The sequence below is a fragment of the Opisthocomus hoazin genome, chromosome 3 (genome assembly GCF_030867145.1).
Source record: "Opisthocomus hoazin isolate bOpiHoa1 chromosome 3, bOpiHoa1.hap1, whole genome shotgun sequence".
NCBI lineage: Eukaryota > Metazoa > Chordata > Aves > Opisthocomiformes > Opisthocomidae > Opisthocomus > Opisthocomus hoazin.
This window is the reverse complement of record NC_134416.1, coordinates 102,166,590-102,182,499: the sequence shown is the minus strand read 5'-3', so window position 1 is coordinate 102,182,499 and position 15,910 is coordinate 102,166,590. Positions and strand designations below refer to the sequence as shown.

The 15,910-nt window shown below is 43.1% G+C and overlaps 1 protein-coding gene across 1 annotated transcript in view; it reads right to left on the bottom strand.

Moving 5' to 3' along the window:
• LOC142360940 (uncharacterized) overlaps nt 1–15,910 on the bottom strand; it is a 188,817-nt gene that overhangs the window by 126,054 nt on the left and 46,853 nt on the right. The gene's annotated exons all lie outside the window — the stretch shown is intronic.

Below are 15,910 nucleotides of genomic sequence, written 5' to 3'. Positions count from 1 at the left end.
AGCTGCTCCAGCCCCAGCTCCAGCTGCAGGCAGCGTGGCTGAGCCCAGTGACCAACCTGTGCCCGTAGCAGTCGCCCCTGTAAAACTAAAGAAAGACGCAAAGAGAGCAGATCGCTCCGGGAGGGATGACGATGAGCCAGGGTCATCGCGGGAGACAGAGACAGAGATCATCACCCGGTCCCTGTCCCTGGGCGAGCTGCGAGACATGCGGAAAGATTTCAGCCGCCACCCAGGCGAGCACATTGCCACCTGGCTGCTGCGGTGCTGGGATAACGGGGCTAGCAGCTTGGAATTAGAGGGCAAGGAAGCCAAGCAGCTGGGATCCCTGGCCAGGGATGGGGGCATTGACAAGGCCATTGGGAAAAAGGAACAAGTCCTCAGCCTCTGGAGGAGACTTCTGTCAGGCGTGAGGGAGAGATACCCCTTCAGTGACGATTTTGTATGCTATCCTGGCAAGTGGACCAATATGGAAAGGGGTATTCAGTACTTGAGGGAATTAGCTGTGCGGGAGCTGGTTTACTGTGACACAGACGATGAGCAGGTACCCACAGACCCAGATGAACTCCAGTGCTCACAATCCATGTGGAGGAAGTTTGTGCGGAGTGCACCCTCCTCGCATGCCAACTCACTGGCAGTTGTAAACTGGAAAGGTAAAGACGTACCAACAGTGGACGAGGTGGCTGTCAGACTCTGCCAATATGAGGAAAGTCTCTCTTCCTCCCTTGTCTCAGCTGTAAATAAATTGTCCCAGAAGGTCCAGCGACTCGAACAGAGTATGTCCTACTCCCCACCTGTACGGGCCAGTGTCTCAGCTATTAGGGGCAAGCGTTTCTCTGCTCAGGAGAGGGAATACAGAGGCTATACACCCCGGGGCACCCTGTGGTTTTACCTGCGTGACCACGGAGAGGACATGAGGAAGTGGGATGGAAAACCCACCTCAAGTCTAGAGGCCCGAGTACGTGAGTTGCGAGGTAAAACAATCACAAAAGGGGACTCTGTTAGGAAAAATGCCGCTCCAGTTTCCAAAAGCCAGCTCTCCAGACCAGGTAGACAGTTTGACCTTGATTCCGATCCTCTGGAGGGGACCTCCAAGTCATTCTTACAGCAGGTGAGCAGCAAATTCTCTGACGAGGATTAGAGGGGCCCTGCCTCCAGCCAGGTGGAGGAAAGGGACAACCGTGTCTATTGGACGGTGTGGATTCGGTGGCCTGGCACGTCAGATCCACAAGAGTATAAAGCTCTAGTGGACACTGGTGCACAGTGTACTTTAATGCCATCAGAGTTCAAAGGGTCAGAGTCCATTTGCATTTTGGGAGTGACAGGGGGGTCCCAAGAGCTGAGTCTACTGGAGGCTGAAGTGAGCCTCACTGGGCAGGACTGGCAGAAGCACCCCATTGTAACTGGCCCCGAGGCTCCGTGCATCCTTGGGATAGACTATCTTAGGAGAGGCTATTTCAAGGACCCAAAGGGGTATCGGTGGGCTTTTGGCAGAGCTGCTGTGGAGACGGAAGAAATTAAACAGCTGTCCATTTTGCCTGGTCTCTCGGAGGATCCTTCCGTTGTGGGGTTGCTGAGGGTTGAAGAACAACAGGTGCCAATCGCGACCACAACGGTGCACCGGCGACAGTATCGTACCAACCGAGACTCCCTTCTCCCCATTCATCAGCTGATCCGCCAGCTGGAGAGTCAAGGAGTGATCACCAAAACTCGCTCACCCTTTAATAGTCCCATATGGCCAGTAAGAAAATCTACTGGAGAGTGGAGACTGACAATAGACTACCGTGGCCTGAATGAAGTCACACCACCGCTGAGTGCTGCCGTGCCAGACATGCTAGAACTTCAGTATCAGCTGGAGTCAAAGGCAGCCAAGTGGTATGCTACAATTGACATCGCTAATGCATTCTTCTCCATCCCTTTGGCAGCAGAGTGCAGGCCACAGTTTGCTTTCACTTGGAGGGGCATCCAGTACACCTGGAATCGACTGCCCCAGGGATGGAAACACAGTCCCACCATTTGCCATGGACTAATCCAGACTGCACTGGAAAAGGGTGAAGCCCCAGAACATCTGCAGTACATCGATGACATCATTATATGGGGCGACACAGCGGAGGAGGTTTTCGAGAAAGGGGAGAAAATAGTTCAGATCCTTCTGAAAGCCGGTTTCGCCATTAAGCGAAGTAAAGTCAAGGGACCTGCGCAAGAGATCCAGTTTTTGGGAATAAAATGGCAGGATGGGCGCCGTCAAATCCCAATGGATGTCATCAACAAAATAGCAGCTATGTCTCCACCAACCAGCAAAAAGGAAGCACAGGCCTTCCTGGGTGTTGTGGGTTTTTGGAGGATGCACATCCCAAATTACAGCCAGATTGTAAGTCCTCTGTACCACGTGACCCGGAAGAAGAATGATTTTGAATGGGGCCCTGAGCAACGACAGGCATTTGAACAGATTAAACGGGAGATAGTTCATGCCGTAGCCCTTGGTCCAGTCCGGTCAGGGCAAGATGTTAAAAACGTGCTCTACACCGCAGCCGGGGAGAATGGCCCAACCTGGAGTCTCTGGCAGAAAGCATCAGGGGAGACTCGAGGTCGACCCCTGGGGTTCTGGAGCCGGGGATACAAAGGATCCGAGGCCCGCTATACTCCCACTGAAAAAGAGATTCTGGCAGCATATGAAGGCGTTCGAGCTGCTTCAGAAGTGGTCGGCACTGAAGCACAGCTCCTCCTAGCTCCACGATTGCCGGTCCTGGGCTGGATGTTCAAAGAGAGGGTCCCTTCTACGCATCATGCCACCGATGCTACGTGGAGTAAGTGGGTCGCTCTGATCACCCAGCGCGCCCGAATGGGAAACCCCAGTCGCCCAGGAATTCTGGAGGTCATCATGGACTGGCCAGAAGGCAAAGATTTTGGAGCATCGCCAGAGGAGGAGGTGACACGTGCTGAAGAGGCCCCACTGTATAACCAGCTGCCAGAAGATAAGAAAGAGTATGCCCTGTTCACGGATGGGTCCTGTCGCATTGTGGGGAAGCAGCGGAGGTGGAAGGCTGCTGTATGGAGCCCTACACGACAAGTCGCGGAAACTGCTGAGGGAGAAGGTGAGTCCAGCCAGTTTGCAGAGGTGAAAGCCATCCAGCTGGCTTTAGACATTGCCAGTCGAGAGAAGTGGCCAGTGCTCTATCTTTACACCGACTCTTGGATGGTGGCCAATGCCTTGTGGGGGTGGCTGCAGCAATGGAAGAAGAACAACTGGCAGCGCAGAGGCAAACCTATCTGGGCTGCCCCATTGTGGCAAGATATTGCTGCCCGGCTAGAGCAGTTGGCTGTAAAAGTCCGTCACGTGGACGCCCACGTCCCTAAGAGTCGGGCCACTGAACAACATCAAAACAACCACCAGGTAGATCAGGCTGCTAAGATTGAAGTGGCTCAGGTGGATCTGGACTGGCAACATAAGGGTGAACTCTTTATAGCTCGGTGGGCCCATGACACCTCGGGCCACCAAGGAAGAGACGCGACATACAGATGGGCTCGTGACCGAGGGGTGGACTTGACCATGGACACTGTTGCACAGGTTATCCATGAATGTGAGACATGCGCTGCAATCAAGCAAGCCAAGCGGGTAAAGCCTCAGTGGTATGGAGGACGATGGCTAAAATATAAATATGGGGAGGCTTGGCAGATTGACTACATCACACTGCCACAAACCCGCCAAGGCAAGCGCTATGTACTCACAATGGTGGAGGCCACCACCGGATGGCTGGAAACCTACCCTGTGCCCCATGCCACCGCCCGGAATACCATCCTGGGCCTGGAAAAACAAGTCCTGTGGCGACATGGCACTCCCGAAAGAATCGAGTCGGACAACGGGACTCACTTTCGCAACAGCCTCATAGACACCTGGGCCAAAGAACACGGCATTGAGTGGGTGTATCATATCCCCTACCATGCACCAGCCTCGGGAAAGATTGAACGTTACAATGGGCTGCTAAAAACCACTTTGAGGGCAATGGGGGGTGGGACTTTCAAAAATTGGGATACCCATTTAGCAAAGGCCACCTGGTTGGTTAACACCAGAGGGTCCACCAACCGGGCTGGTCCTGCCCAGTCAAAACCTCAGCGCCCAGTAGAAGGGGATAAAGTCCCTGTAGTGCACATGCGGAACATGTTAGGGAAGACAGTTTGGGTCAGTCCTGCCTCGGGCAAAGGCAAGCCCGTCCGCGGGATTGCTTTTGCTCAAGGACCTGGGTGTACCTGGTGGGTAATGCGGAAGGATGGGGAAGTCCGATGTGTACCTCATGGGGATTTAATTTTGGGCGAGAATAGTCCATAAATAAATTGTATAAAGTTAGTTGTTAAATAACCCTGTCACTGTCTGTTATCACTGTTATAATTGTTATATTTTGTACCAGTAGTAGCATAGTAAGAATCGTCCAGATTAAAGAAGGATGGACTTTTTCGATGAAAACCTAGCAGAGCACAGCGATGATGGAACTGGACCTGGTTTTCAACAACTGGCATCCAGCAACCTCATCAAGATCAACATCTCCTGCAGACTGTGGGCACGGGCCGCACCAGATACATCAGCCGTGAGCTCCGGATACAGCAAGTGACCGCCCATCACCACACATCACCTCCCCTGCCACGGAAGACCATAACGACAGATGGAGCCTGAAGTCATGGATTAAATGAACTCAATGGACACTTTAGAGTGATGATCCATAGACTAAAGGAATGATATCTGGAGACAAGAGAAGTGGTGGTGATCAACTGGACAATGGGGGACCTGGGCATGACGTAGATGGTATGGAATAAGGGGTGGATAATGTCCTGGGTTTGGCCAGAACAGGGTTAATTTTCACCGGAATCCAGGAAGGGGCACAGCCGGGGGGTGGGGGCTGACCCCACCTGGCCAAACAGAGCCCGGTATTCCATACCATGTGACGTCACGCTGGGTTCCGATGGGGGGGGAGCGGCGCGGCGGGAACGCACTCGCGGCTTGGGCGGGTGCAGCGCCGGTCCGGTTTCGGGAGAGCGGCTGTTGTACGGTTCGTGGTTGTGTTTTCTCCTTATTTGTATCGCTGTTGTTCCTGTTTTCCCTCTGTTTGCTGTTCTGTTAAACTGCCCTTATCCCGACCCACCAGTTTCTGCCTCTTTCTTTCCATTCTCCTCCGCACGCCGGCGGGGGGAGGGGCGGCCGCGTGGCGCTTTTGTTGCCGGCGGCAGCCGAAACCAAAACACAAGGCCTGTAGTAACTGGACAAGAGGCAACAGTTTAAAACTAAAAGAAGATAGATTTAGACTGAACATAAGGAAGAAATTTTTTACAGTGTGAGTGGTGAGACACTGGAATAGGTTGCCCAGAGTTGTGCATCATGGGAAGTGTTCAAGGTCAAGTTGGACAATGCTTTGAACAACCTGATCTACTGAAAGATGTCCCTGCCCATGGCAGGGTGTTTGGACAAGATAATCTTTGAAGGTCCCTTCCAACACAAAACATTTTATGATTCTGTGATACTATGATTATATGCTTCTATTAAATAAAATTAATGAAAAGGAAGCATTTCTTACGTCTATTATTATAAATTAATTTAAGAAATAAAATAATAACAAAAGTGATCCCAAAACTAAACCCCATGTATGCCTGCTGTGAAACAAACCTACCTATACCTAATACACAAAACAAATTGAATACAATTCTTCTGTGTTTGAAAAATGTCCTTGTTCTGTAAAGGTTAGTACTTTGCACAGGATGCACACAAGAATGAGCTGCTTTCTTTGCAGTCAACCTTATCGTAGAACAAAGTCCACAGAAAAAAGACTGAGAGTTCTTTGAGTTCTTTTTGAGACTTCTTCCAAAACCTTTCACCCGCTCCAAGGGGGCCTCAGACAGTAACACAGGTGAGAAGCTCTGTGGGTCAAGACAGCATGGAGAGTGTCAGAATAAGTGAGTGAAAAGTCAAGGAGATCTCAGACTTCAGATATGGTATTTGGAAGAAAAATATATCAACGTTTTTTGATATATCACCCCCAAACCCAAGAAAATCACACACACCATTGGTAGCAGTTAGGACTATTTTTTCTTGATTTTTCTGTTTATCTTCAGCTTTTTTTTCACTACAAAGTACTATTCTCATTTTCCAGAGCTGCACAAAATGTGACCAGTAATGTGTTCTGCAATGATTGCTTTCACCTTGTAATTTAAAGAGTTGATCAGCACAGTTTATTGTTGCTGATAACTCAAGCAACAACCTATTCCTTTCCTGTTATTGAGCTATCTACGTCAGTGCTGTCATTGTTCTCCTCTCGTTTAAAAAGAAAATACCCAGATATTAAGCACCTATGTCTTTCAGAGGACAGCATTTTCACAATCTGTTCTTTTCCTTCTTTGTTTAGTGACTCAGCCTCTTTTTGTTATTCGTTGCAGTTTTCTTTATTTTTCTCCTCCCCAGAAAACTGTTGGTTTTCAGTCTTATACATACACACAGGGATAAATGTAATACATCTTACTTTCTGTATAGTCTTTTGCTGTCACAGTTAACGGGCAAGGAAAGAGCTGCACCTTCCAGACCACTTCTTCCTCACCAGCTCAAGTTGGAGAACAACTCAGCAAGAAAAGTAGAAGCTACACAGTCGTGGTTCCTCTCTTTCCCACCACATGCTAGCTATTGCAGCTGAACTGGAAGTGGAGGGAGGATAATCTGTATGGCTGGATGAAGTAGCCAGGGTTTGTTCACACCAGCAAAACATGAGGAGAAAAGTGTTCTGGGTCAGAACTGAACCTCCACGAAGGTTTGATGCAGTGCCACCATATGGGACTCTACCTGGTTTAGTTCTTGGTTCTCTCAGTATCTTATTCATTTGGCTCATGGGTGCACAGCACTTCACACATCACTGCAGGTTTCCTTCAAGTGGTAGCTGCCCCATCATTCCCCCTCACCCTGGGGGACTTCTGAGCCCCATACAAGAAGGCACAGCAGAGCCCCAGTCCCACAGGGAAGCTGTGAAGATCTGCACCTCTTGGGGCTGTAAGTAAGGATCACTGCTTGATGACATGTGGCAGGATGAGATGTCTCCAAATATGAGAACTCCTTATTTATTTTTTGTAAGGTTACGTGTTTTCTCTGTCCGGCTCACTTGACTACTTATTTATTTATACTTTTAAATAAATTATACGTTCTTGTTTGTTTTTCTTTTGACAGGGAAGAACTGTTTAAACTGAAACTTAAACAGTTTGCATCTCTAATAGAAAATTTCTTTTCACTTTTGACTGTCTCCCTCAGAATAAATTTGCCTTTTTGTCTCATGATTAGATGCATCGTTTCAAAAGCTCTTTCATTATTGTGCTAAATACTTCCCCTTGGTTATTCTTATTTTATATTTGAGACACTTTTCACATACTTCTGATAAAAACAAATTTATATTACTTTTTCAACCTTTTTTTCTTTGCTTCTTAAAGAATCACCTGGCTAAATAATACTTTCAAAGACATGTCCTGTCTCAGTTAACAGTTCTGGAATATCACAGAGTGCTGGGAGCTCATTGCTAGTGCAGTCGGGCTGCCACATTGATTTAATTGCCTCAGGAAACAACATCATGAAGAAAAGGTGCTTTCTTCAAATTACAATTGATGCTGAGACTTTAACACCGCTAAATTTACCAATTGCAGTTCAACAGAGGTAAAGAAAGTTGACTAAAGAAAAATATATCGTCACGATGTTTGCTTTGTAGGCTGAGCCACAGCTGCATTTCATTGCAGGCAGTCACTGATGCCAGTGTAAATTGGAATAATCCTTAAACTATTACATAGGATATAATGAATGGCCATGTAGAGAACATTACTGGGATTAAGACAGTGCTGTGATGATATTTTAACCACAGCTGCAGAACAAACTTGACTTGTGTGCTGAAGAGTTCAGTTATAGTTGAGGAGGGGTGGGGAAGAATTGTCAAATATTAATACAATGCTGCAATGAACTGATGAACTGAACAGTTGATTTGTTTGTCACAGTTGCTTTATGTTTCTCTAAAAAGAAGGAGTAGTTTGAGTATAATTAATTCTGTGGCACATCGATGTCTTCCTTTGCATCCAGCTGATCATGCTGGGAGGGAATAGCACGTATCCTGGAGGGCGTGAAACAAAGAGTTGAAGGGTAGAGTTGGCAGTTGTTTGAAATGAGGCTGAGATCATCAAGCTACAGAGATGGCTGAAAGTAAAACACCGTAAGAGTTTGCAAGGGATTTTCTGTGTTTTAGAGAGACACAGTTAACTGAGACTAAGCCTAAGAGCAGGAGCCTGCTTTGCATGGTTGCAATAGGAAAAAAAGTACAAAATCTTCTTGTTTCTGTTCTGACCCAGCTATTTTGAAGATTCTTAAAAAGCTAATTTGTCTTTAATGTAAGCAAACCTTTTGTTGTTTTTTTTCTTTGGGGTGCAGACGGTGTGGAAGATTTCTGGGTTTGGGAATTTATGGTAAGATAAAGGCTGAGTCAGCTCTAGCTCAATGATCTGGCGAGTAAGGCCCTGGTACAGATTGCAAAACTGTAATTAAAAATACTCAAACATAGCAAATATTCTCCAGAAAGAAAACAAGAGTTTTAAATATTTTGCAATTTTCTTTCTCTTAGCTATTCCCTGCCCAGTTTGTTCACATGAGGCTTTGTTTCCCTATATAATTCCTCAAGGCATTGAGGATTCTGTAGGAAATAGATTTATTTGAACAAACTCCGCAGTCATTAACTAATCATACTGCTGTGGTGTTGTAACTCAGGAGCAAAAAAAGCAGAAGAGTAAAACCCACTAAGTTCAAGTTACATGGTCAAATAGGCTTATGCAGAGTCATATATTTTCTTGCTGAAACTTAATCTAAAAGTCCTATGTATAATTTCAGCCAATTTCAGGTAATCTATCACGACCCCTACAATGCCTTTTTCAGTGGGATACTGAATGTGTAAGATGAATATTCAGTCTTCCTAAACAACCAATAACGCAGACCAGAAAGGATGGGAGTTACATGGAAAATAGCTAAAAATATGCCTTCTACTGTTTTACTTCCTTTCCTTATCCTCAGCATCAGATCTGGAAGACAGTCAGATCTGACAGTGTATGTCTACATAGTGTTTGTGTTGTTAAGCATGCTAAAAGAAACCAAGGATATGCTTTTCTTTTTCTGTTTCTTACCTTCAAAGAACTTCCTTCACACTGTAATAACAAACAGTCAAATATAAACAGAAAGGTAGATTATCAAATAGTTATTTAGATGTACATATTGTGACCGACCCCACAGAATACTTTCTCTACCTATATTTCAGATCAAAGGTGTGTATTAAGAACAGGATTTTAAACAACATTTTTCTTACAAGTCTGGGAGACTTAAGACAAAGTGAAGTGCACATGCAATTCTTCATTTCCCTTGCTGTGTCTAGCCATCAGGTTGCTCATGATCTTAGCAGATGTTTCTGCTTTTGGCTGCAAGACAACTTAATGAACCAGGTTTTTCTCTCCTTCCTTTTCGTTCTCTGAGGAGCAAATGCATTCATGAGCAAAATGTTTCCTATACTTTGGAAATCAATTTTGCATGTTTCACTCAATGTTTCCAGTGCAGTTATACAGCAGAATTTGTAGTCTCACTACATTATTTACGAAAATACTTAAATAATTTAAAAAATGTAAGGCTTGGAATGGTACAACCAATAAGAGGACCCAGTTTCTGTGATGTTAATTGCAAGATAAGTCTTCGTCAAAGCTGTTATATGTTGTATCCTATTCTCTGCTATGCAGAGCAGAATAAAGCTGGGTCCTGGAACTGTAGCAGTAATTTTTAAGCTGTGTTGGAAGTAGCTCACATCAGCAAGACAAAAACTAGAATAAAGAATCAAGAATCTATCATTTGTGGCCTGAGTCTCCTCAGATGATGTAAAAATATCTGTAGTTGTTTTGACTTCAGTGAAGGTTCACCTACTTACATAAGTTAAGGAGCAAACTTTTGCTGTAACTGGAGGCAACAGAAATGCCATTAGTACCAAATATTGAGGTGATAACCGAAAATGATCCTCTGACTTGTCCTTGTTCATTTTAAAAGGCGATGGGGAAAAAAACCCTTTATATCTTTTGAACACCATATACAGATGTTCTGATAAAACATTTAAAAAAATAGTAGGGAAATTTTTAGATTATTAAATAGTTTAACCCAGTAGCTGGCAACTACGCACTGGACAGCTATTTGCTTACCCTTCCCCTTCCCCCCACAGCGGCATGGGGAAGAGAAATGGACAAAAGAGAAGAATCATGGGTTGAGATAAAGACATTTTAATATGGCAACAAATGAAATGTTAATGCTAATACTAATAATTATAATAATAAAAAAATAATAATAATGAATATGCAAAGCAAACTATATATGATACAATTTTTCTCATCACACAACGACTGATCCACAGCCAATCCCTGAGCAGAGAGATCACAGACCTCCAAAGATTTCCACAAATTTCATGAAAATCCTGAAAAAAAAGCCTAACTCTCAGAAAAGTTCTAACTCCCGGACAAGCGAGAATTCAAACTCCTGAAAAAATGAAAAGCTGATAGCTCCCTGTCCCCTGGCCCACCCCATTCATAAACTGAGCGTGACATTTATGGTATGGAATATTTCTATTGGCCAGCTTGGCTGTCTGCTCATTACCTGCATTTGAAAAACAGGAAAAAGTCCTTGATTTACAGCAACAACTGAAAAGCACCAGTGTTATCAACAATTTTCTGGTACTAAATCAGCAGCTACACACAGCACCTACTGGGAGGAAAATTAACTCTATCCCAGCTGAAACAAGGACAAATAGCCACAATATTTTAATTAAAAGACAGTGATTTCATAAAATCATAGAATCATAAAATCATGGATTGGTTTTGGTTGGAACTTAAAGATCATCTAGTTCCAACCTCCATGCCATGGTCAGGGACACCTTCCACTAGACCAGGTTGCTCAAAACCCCATCCAACCTGGCCTTGAACACTTCCAGGAAGGAGGCATCCACATCTTCTCTGGGCAACCTGTTCCGGTACCTCACCGCTGTCATACTAAAGAATTTCTTTCTTATATCTGATCTAAATCTACCCTCTTTCAGTTTAAAGTCATTACTCCTTGTCCTATCACTAGGACACCCTTTTAAAAAGTCCCTCTCCGGCTTTTTTGTAGGTCTCCTTCAGGTACTGGAAGGTTGCAACAAGGTCTCCCCGGAGCCTTCTCTTCTCCAGGCTGAACAAGCCCAACTCTCTCAACATTTTGTCTCAGGAGAGGTGTTCCATTCCTCTGATCATTTTTGTGGCCCTCCTCTGGACCTGCTCCAACAGCTCCATGTCTTTCCTGTGCTGAGGGCTCCAGAGCTGATGCAGTACTCCAGGTGAGGGCTCACCAGAGCAGAGTAGAGGGGCAGAATCAACACTCTCGACCTGTTGGCCATGCTTCTCTTAATGCAGCCCAGGATATGGTTGGCCTTCTGGGCTGCGAGTGTACATTGTCAGGTCACATTGAGCTTCTCATCGATCAGTACCCCCAAGTCCTTCTCCTCAGGGCTAATCTCAATCCATTCTCTGCCCAGCCTGTACCTGTTCTTGGGACTGCCTCGACCCATATGCAAGGATCTTGCACTTGGCCTTGTTGAACTTCATGAGGTTCGCATGGACACATCTCTTGAGCCTGTACAGGTCCTTTGCTCAATAGGTTTTCCATAAGATTTCAAAACTCAAATCCCAATTAAATTAATAAGGGTTATATATAACTTTTCTTTTGGTACTTTCTGATGAGCCCAGTACTCACCTTTCTCCACCATTACGTACTTAAAGCCGTTTAAAATCTGGTTCAAGATGCTATCCAACAAAGCACAGTTTTGTCACTGACAGTGAAATGTAAAATACATGAATTTGGACATGGTTCTGGTTGAGGTAAACAAGTCTGTTTACATAAAATGGCCAGAATATGTACTAAAAAATTCTTGTTTCTGGTCTGGCATAAGTACTGGCAGTGCTGATGTCTCAAGAGAAAAACTACCTGCCTGATGGAAGGGTCTATAATACTTTAAAAACTTGTTAAGTGAAGTGAGTCCAATGCAGAATTGATTTTAACTCTTGGCAGATTAAAATAATTCTGAATGTTACACAATTTGCAGAGTACACAAGCCACATGCAGTTGGGAGGATGCCGCGTAATTGCTGCAGAATCCCATGTGGACATGCACCATGCTTACTGTGTCCAGTTGAGAAAGAAAAGTGGTGAGGCAACCCAGTGACCTCTACCTGGAAAGTTTGTGTCTGGCAGTAACCAGGACTGGAATGAGGGCCTTCGACTGCCCTGATTGATCTTATTGCAAAGAATGAAAGATGCTCCTTTTGTTTTTTCCAAGACACTTGCTGAATGGGTATGTTTTTTCATTCTGGTGAGGAATTTTGAATTTGTTACTAAATTTGCCCATCTGATAGATAGTCTGATAAGTTACATGAAGGATTCCTTTTAACTTTATTCAGGAGTCAATGAAAGTCTATGAGAAGTATAAGCTACTGCTTCTGTTGCTATTGGTAACAACACAATTAGAAGCATTCACTACACTTATTAGAGTAACCACACATGCAGTCATTGTAAGTACTGTATTTTTTCATCAATAGCAATATCCACAGTGTAATTCAAAACCACTGCAGATTATGATAATTTGATATTCAAACTGAGGGATTCTTCTCACAGTATATTAATGATATTGGCTTTGTACCTAAAATTTTACACCAATTCCAGGGAAAAATAGCTAATCTGCAAAATACTTTGAATCTCTGCCAATTCAAAATAGGCTCAGCATGTACTTTTATTAGCATTCAGTATTTAGTTTCCAAATTTTAATTTAGCCAGTATTCCTGCTCTGCTTGTTTGGCCAAATTCTTTTTGCTTTCCTGATGTCTTTCTGCAGCTTTTGTAAAATATTTCATATTCCCCTTTATAATTTCAATAATATTGTTGACAATTCATATTACTCGTTTTTTCTACTAAAAAGGCTGCCATTTCTTACAATGTGTTTGAGATCCTGAGATGTGTTGAGATTTTGATTAAAAACATTCTTTAATTCATTTATGTTAGATATGGTTAATGTCTTACTTTTCAGCCAGAAATTACTCCTAACCTATATCACTTTTCAGAGTGCATGACGGAGGATTAAAAGTGTAGATAAAGAGAATAATCTAGTGTCTAAATGCTTGGTAACAGATTGATTCATACAATGGAAAAGTAACATTTTAAATTTTGTGGTTGATTTTTTTAAAATATATTTAAATCACCCTCAGTCATTTTGAGTACAGCAGGACCTTTGGATTGGCAGAAGCAGAGTTATACTATGTCAGACACTGTACAAACTCAGATTACGAGAAAATCCTTGCTGCAAAAGCTTCCATTCCAATTCTGTTATTCTTGGAAGTTTTTCACGATCAACTGTAAGTACAGTCTGAGGACATAAACACATTGTTGTATGCTACCATTAATGATTTTATGACAGCAATAGGTGTACCAGACATTGTTTGACTCCACAGAAAGCACACAGATTATTACCCAAATCTGTGTAGTTTTAGTGAGTGATTAGGCAAGTAATGCTGCAGCAGTGGTGGTGAAAAGAAAGAAGTTTGATGCATGCAAGCGCTTACATTAAATGAAAACTAAAAACTTAAGATATGTCTATGGACAGAAATGTAGGTGTTTTTTTTTAAGAAGGGTGTTTCAAGATTATCAATATTCTACAATGCAGCAGGAGTTGATGCTTAGAGTCCAAAACTTGTAAGGAAAGGATGCAATAAGCAGAAAAAATATGAGACTTCTGAGAGAAAGGTGTGAAAGGCAGAGTTTTAAAGGAATATCTAAGCATTACTGGCAGAGTTTCAAGGGGATGTGTTTGTTAATGAATACACATAAATCTGGCATGGCTGCAGCATTAAATACACTCATCTGTTATCTTTGGTTCTCAAAGAGAAGGAACAAGGCCTGAAAAAAGTACAAGATTTTGGTAATGATTTACATGCAACTGGTTGAAACTGAGATCAGTATAAAACAGACCCAAGAGGCAGACGTAGTTTATGAAGTAAGAAGAATAATGATTCAGATAATTAGGAGAATTATATTTGTTCCTCTTTCTCTAAAGTAGCAGATGCCAGCTGTTGGAGGTTGAATATTAAACTTGGTGCCCCCGTGGTATGATCCAGCACAAAGGAACGTCAGCTGTAATATCATGAAACAATGTTTTTCAGAATATAAACATGTTTCTTATTCAATAATTTGCTAGACTTTTACTAAAGCTAGAGGGAGATTACTGGGTCCCAGCTGGGTCAGGCTTCCTTTAAGTTTTAGAAAAGCTAAACCAAAATGCATAAGGCTCTTTTTCCCCTGAAAGAAATTTTCCTTCCACAAGGAATTTTGTCACTTACCGTTCTTCTTGCAAACTAAAATGTTTTCAAAATTCTAGAATTTCTTCCAGAATGGAAATTCAGCATTTTAACCACTGTTCATTCACTTTGTAATGTACAAAGCTTAACTGGGTGATGAAGACATTTTTAAAATCCAGTCAATAATAAATGCCTGCTATTTTCAATTCTCCTTTGATAAGACCAGTTGCCTAGAGATAGAATACCTTTTCACTTCTAGTAGAAAGATTACCACACTGAGCAAAAACAAAATATTAACTTAATTAGGTGTTCAGGGATATCTGAGACACAAGCAAATATTATATGTTCTGAAAACAGAACTTGACATATTATCATGGGCTTTCATAAGTAACTGTCTTTTTTAATTAATGTATGATTTTCAGGCTGAGAACTTAATCAAAGGCACTTAATTTCTGTATTATTTATATATGTGCATATACACAGTGTGTGTGTAATGTGTCTTTCTTCCTAAGGGTAGTTATCTGTCCTGAATTAGATATATGTACGCACACATGCACATATTATTCATGTATATGCGTTGTCCATTTACCATGCTCCGGTTAGCAATGGGAGACAGCTTCAATTTCAAAGTGCCATAATTAAGCACTGGCCTGAGTTCTGCCCCAAAATCTGGGAAAACTAGACCAAACCGATTGCTCAGTGACCTTTCCTGCCTCCACACAAACAGTGAATCAAGAAACAAAGACCCTATTGTTAAGGGAGAAATGAAAAGATAAGAGAGGGAAGGAGGAACGTAGGATGTAATAATATCTGTTTTCCCAAATTACATGAATTTAATGTATTCTTTCTTCTTTTCTCATGAGAAAACTGTTGAGTAGCTAGATTGTGTCTTCCTCTTGCAGCAGGTCTCAACTCCCTGCTTGTCAGTGGCAATCCTGGGCACCTCCTGCCTCCTCTGTCCTCTGTGCTGTAGCCAAGCTTCAGCCTGTCCCATGCTGACCTCCCCATTCCTTCCTGCTGGTTGGAAGCCAGGCACTTTTCAGTGACATTTTTAGCTTCTTAAAGAATATCACAGAATACTGGACCCCACACAGTCTGCTATCTACAGATTGCACTAGTGGCATTTTCTTTACCTAGGACTTCAGTGTCCTAAATCTGCAGGCTGACCCATTTGATTAGGATGAAAGTTTGCCCCAAAGTCTCTTTCACTCAAATCCCTTTCTTTGCATCAAATGTCAAGAGAGTTTTGGGTTTCCTTCTACATTTTTTTCAGGATGACCTATTGTTCTTTCCTAGTTCTTAGGCCACCTGGCTTACATATACTCATCTTTGAATTATTGATATGAGGAAATTAAACATTTGGAAGAGTAAGACCTGAAAGTCTGGTATGCTATGATAAAAAATGGTTGGATATTCTATTTTAGAAATGTTCTTCTCAGTTTTTCTCTGTAGCCCTTGTAGAGCCCCACATCAAAATGAACAATTGTTTCATCCATCTCGAGAGACAGAGACACTCAAAT